Source organism: Falco peregrinus, unplaced genomic scaffold (assembly GCF_023634155.1).
Source record: "Falco peregrinus isolate bFalPer1 unplaced genomic scaffold, bFalPer1.pri scaffold_54, whole genome shotgun sequence".
Classification (NCBI taxonomy): Eukaryota; Metazoa; Chordata; class Aves; order Falconiformes; family Falconidae; genus Falco; species Falco peregrinus.
The window spans coordinates 50,111-55,340 of record NW_026599618.1 but is presented as its reverse complement, the minus strand read 5'-3'; the positions used below and the strand labels follow the sequence as shown (position 1 = coordinate 55,340).

General features: G+C 48.8%; 1 long non-coding RNA gene across 1 annotated transcript; it reads left to right on the top strand.

Moving 5' to 3' along the window:
• Positions 1 to 331: 331 nt before the first annotated feature.
• On the top strand, positions 332 to 4,699 carry LOC129783586 (uncharacterized). The gene is made up of 3 exons (XR_008745366.1): positions 332 to 483; positions 1,752 to 1,942; positions 4,540 to 4,699. It is a non-coding gene; the product is annotated as an uncharacterized LOC129783586 (long non-coding RNA).
• Positions 4,700 to 5,230: the final 531 nt, after the last annotated feature.

The following is a 5,230-nucleotide window of genomic DNA, read 5'->3' as shown; positions in this document are numbered from 1 at the left end:
GGGGGTTGGAGCCTCCCCACTGCACCCCCAGGCAGCCAGCAGGCAGGGGCCTCCCTTGCCCCACGGCCGGCCACAGGCCCCCCTCAGCTGGGACACAGCCCCAGCACAGGCTGTGCCTGCCCAGACCAACATGGCTGCCAGGAGGCTGAGGGTGGGCAAGAGCAGCTCCCAGCATGCCCTGGGAACAACCTGGCCATGGGGCTGCCCCGGGCCTACAGCTCCCAGCATGCCCTGGGAACAACATGGCTGTGGGATGGCCCTGGGCCTACAGCTCCCAGCAGGCCCTGGGGCACACCTTCTCCCAGCAGGCCCCGGGGTGCCCCTGCCCTGCCCTGCCGTCGGGCCCTGCGGGGACACCAACCCCCAGCCCTGGCCCTGCAGGCCCCACAGCCACTGCCCTGGGCTGCTTGAGCACAGGCCCAGGCCCTGGAGCCCCCGTGGGGCAGGGACGAGGGGGAGAGAGGCACCGAGCGACAGGGAGAGGTGGGTCAAGGCAGAGGGGTGGCTGGAGAGGGACAGGGGGCATCCAGAGGGGCAGGGGGTGCGGGAGGGGCTGGGCAGGGATGGAGAAAGGACAGGGACTGGCGAGGAGCAGGCAGAGGGTTGGAGCGGGACAGAGACAGAGAGGCAGGGGGGTGCCCGAGGGAATGCAGGGTCAGCAGCAGGAGAGAGGGACAGGGAGAGGAGCGGAGAGGCGGGAAGGAGGACAGAGGCACAGACCAGCACAGACAGGGTGGGGGACCAGGATGAGCAGGCTGTGGCTTTGGCAGTGGGCGGCAAAGCTGCTTCTGTGGGTCTTTCCTTTCCCCCTCTGCCCTTTTCCCCTCCCCACCCTTCCCCTCGGTGAGGCTGTGTCTGTGGTGTGCCTGCTCTGGTGAAAGGAGCTCCTGCGCCAGCCTGAGGGCAAAAGAAGAGGGGCAAGGAGCAAGGTGTTGCAGTCCTTAGTTTGCAGGTTTCATATATCATCCCTGTTCAGAAAACACAGCGTGAGTGAGGGTCTGTGGTGCCGGCAGATTTTTATTCTTTATAGCAATTTCTTTAAATACCGGACTTCATGCAGAAGGTTCACATGGTGCTGTGCTTCTAGTAAACAGAATTGCTTTTATGCATGCTGCAGTCTGGAGGTGGCAAGTGCCAGGTTAGAGATGAAGATGGAAATGAAAGCAAGTGACGCACACGCAGTGGTGATCCTGCCACAAGCATGCTGTGTATTGACATGGGAGAACGCTGCAGGGACTCTCAGAAGTCAAGGTTTTCAGTGCTGTTTCTGTATTTGATACCCAAGGGATGGTTTCCCTCTGTGTGCGTTTCTGTGCAGGCATGTGCATGGAACATGGGTGTGTCCCTGTGCCGTAAGTGGGACTGATGGCAGCTTTTCATTTCATTCCAACTCAAAAGTAAAGAAAGACTGTACCTGCAAAAGAATTCAAACAACCGTCTTTCTTTCCCAGAGTGAGCATAGAAGCGTGGGGGAGCAGTCTGCAGGTTCAGAACTTGAGCCTGCTCTGGGTGGTAAACCCTCAGGAGAGAAAAGAGAAGCCCCACTTTTTTAACTACAGCTCTGCTTCCCTTAATGTGTCTTCTTGTTAGATTGTGTCGGTGGTCAGTTTAAAAGGACATGATTAAACTGTGCTTGTTTATCAAGATATTTGAGGGTTATTTACTGTCTTAAATCTGCTTATGAGCGGGGCACTCTGTTGCCCTGTGGGCAGTACAATGTCGAGACTGGTAATTTTCCTTTTCTTCCCTAGTGTACGGGTGCATTTATGAAGGCAAGTGTTGGGTCTTATTGGCGCCGCACAAGAAACCAACGTGTGATACCCAGACATTCACTGTTAGAAACAGGAAGAAGCCCTCGCTTCAGATTGTGCAAAAGATGTACCAAGGCTGAGGAAAATGGCAAAAAGGGAAGAAATGCCATAGCATAACTTCGGGATGGCAGGTGAGGTTTCCATCAGTGTTCCTCAAATGTAGCAGCCTCATTTTGTTTGCGGATGTGGTGTTGAACTCAAACTACGAGACTGGTTTCCTTTACTGTGGGTGATACTATAGCGCACATACCTTTCATGTCCCAAGTGAAGTTGCCAAGGCTCTAAAACCTCTGCAGAACCACCTCAAATTTTCCTTAGTGTGTGATTTCCTTCAACAGTCAAGTCCAGGTCTGTGGCATACAATAACCCCTCCCCCATTTGGGATCTGGATGTGGCTGATTTTTAATTTAGACTTATCTGCTGTTAAGAGATTTTCTTTTTTTGGTCCAAATAGGGAAATGCTGATTGTGTGCATTCTTTTGCTTTTTCATAGTGTTGTTCCATGTTCAGTCATTTGTTCCTTACAAAAATAATGTATGGGTGTCTATGAAGCTGGAGGTGTTTACGTTCTTGTGGCTGAATGTAGCAGTGGAGCTATCTTGCTGTATTTAAATCAAGAGGAGTGTAATGTAATTTCACTTAAAATCTGGTCTTGGTAGGCAGATCCTACCCTGATAAGCATTAAAAAAAAAAAATAATTAAAAAAATCAAATCTGTGAAGAGGTATAGGTGGAGCACCTGAACTGGTGCAAGGCAGGAATTCTCTCGCTGGTATCCACACATTGCAGAACTGTTGCCATCATGACCGTGAAACAGTGAGCCATTAATGTTAACTACTAGCAGCTTGTGAACCTAACAGTCAAGGTAGAAAATAATGTCCCACTGCCACCTTTTTTAATTTTTTTTTATGTTTTAAAGTGTCTGATTTGATACTTTCTGATGTATTTGAAACCTGTGTCATTATCCTATGTAGTTTGTGACAAGTGTGTGGCAGATGGGCCTTTACTGCTTGGAGAGGTGTTGAGATGGAGAGTGGAGAATGGTTTTATGGCACAAGTGTAAAAGTATAAAAAGGGATTAAGAGGCTTGTGTACCTTGCTGCCAGTTCAGTGGCATGAGAATTCCTGTAATGACAAATTCCTTCTGGCTGAGTTTCCACCCAGAGCAACACTAGCAACGGATGTCATTCCCAAATGGTGAGGTGGTTGTAAACTTCATCAGTAGTAGAAGCTGTGGAGAAAGTCACGAATCATCTGCTGTTCTGCAAGTCAAGTGCTTGGCTCTTTTGTCACTAGTGTTGATTTAAGGGTACATTGCTTATAAATAGCACTTGACCTTTGTAATTCTTCCTACTGCTAAGTTCTCGGTGCCATAAGAGAACCATTGTGCTGTGAAGGCCCTGTAAACATACGGCAATGTTTGTGTTTATCCATATTGCCTTCCCTTAGATGATGTTATTTTGTAATTTGAAACCTTAGTGGCAGGATTTGGGGCTTTATCCTGATCAGCCATCTAAGGGCCAGCTCTCGGCTGCAGCGTAAGTATTCAGGTAGTTTGAGCACCAAATGAAACTTCCACTTGGCTGTCATTTTGGCTTTTCCCTTCCTCTTAATTTTTATATTTTAATAAAGAGTTTTAAGTATTTGGCTTCCTTACAGAAAAAAAACCCAAAAACCAACAGTGCTGTCCTTGTCCTGTCATGATACACCCCTAATCTGGAGGGCAGAAAGCTGAGACCACCAGGAAGATGTTGAGAGGAAGGGGAAGAATGTTAGAGCCATGAGTTGGGTGTTCTTCAGCTGGCCAGATCTGAGGAGATGGAAAAGGTGCCTCCCAGGTAGCTACAGGGAAGCGCAGGAGAGCAGCTGGGAGCCAGAAGTGTCGTGTGGGCATACGAAAGTGCTACGCTGTGGTGTGTCAGGCAAATTATTTTCAGGAAGTTTCACGTTTGTTGTCATTTCCCAAGCTCCTGAGGTGCAGGAATGCTGGAGGCAAGAAGCTGCCAGCATCAACTATGTGGAGAAAGAACACTTCTATCTCCATTTTACTTTCCTCACTTCTATGTTACGGTGGCAGGGCAGTAAAGACCCTGATCCTGACCCGGACCCTGACCCGGACCCTGACCCTGACCCTGCGAGTACGCAGGCAGCTTGTGTGGCCAGTGCCGGTGCGGTTCTGGCACAGAGGATCAAGCGCTTCACGCTTCAGAGCTGTCAGGCTGACACTCTTCAGCACTCAATGAAGCTCTAAATTACAGCTAAAGGAAGACAGACAGTTTGCTTCAGAGCTTGATAATGTCATTCTGATCCATCCTTTTGCTTGTTCAGTGGCTACAGAAGGGAGCCACTGCCTTGGTAGGAGCATCCATTGAGTTCTTCCTGTGTGATATTAGAGAATCATTGTGTCTGTTTATGCATGAGATCATTACAGTAGGTGTTTTGAAGATGTTCACATGTGGTACATAAAAACTTTGCCAGTAAAATAGTAAATCCACGCAGTGGGGTCTAAAGCACACAGATCCAGTGCAATCCTCCAAAGGGCTTTGAAAGTGTCTCCCCGAGGGTACAGACCTGGCTGTTGGTGATTCTGTTGAACTGCCTTTTATAGCAGGTTGCTTGGAGAAGTTGCTATGTCAGAAGTCGTCTTCTGAGGGCTGGATGCTGCAAATGGTAGGATGTTTAAGGAAGCAAATGAATAACCTTCAGACTTGGTTTTATTCTTTTAACAGATTGTACACAAATGGGAGGCCTGAGCAGGCTGCTTTTAGCAGGGGAACATGACCTGACTGCACAGGAGGCAAGGAACTCTCTTCTTCTCACTGACCATGAGCCCTCAGTTTCAAGGCAGATCTGAAGAGGAATATTTGACCCGTGGGAAATGCAACTTCAGATACGTAATTCAAGTGGGACCGCCGTGTGTGCCCTGTGATAGGAGCCATGTATCCCAAGCGTGAACGTAGAGATTGGGCCCGGTTTTTAGCTTGGTTCAATCTGACCTCTGCTGACTGGTTCTGTGATCAAGAGCAGGCAAGTCTGCCCCCTGAGAGGATGTTGTCATGGGTGGAAGGGTTGAAGTGCAGTGACTGCGTCAACAAACAGGTGGTTTGAAAAGTCTTTTGGGCAAGGGTCTGGTACGCTGGTGTAATGCCTTTTCCCTTTAAAAAAGTCCAGTAAACACAAGTGTTCCTGCATGTGTCCAGTAGCGCTGAGACCTCTGTACTTTCTTTGGACTGATTGTTGTATAAGATCTGGGGGGTTTTGGACAGCTCTGAAAATTGTTCAAAAGGTGTCTTGGTGTGTTGGGTGAAATGGGTCATCGCTTCCATAAACCTCTAGCCTGTAAAGAAGAGCTGTGGAAGTAAGGAGATTTTATTTTTTTCTCTTTTTATTGTTACTGGGAGGAAAAGCAGTGATTAGCTA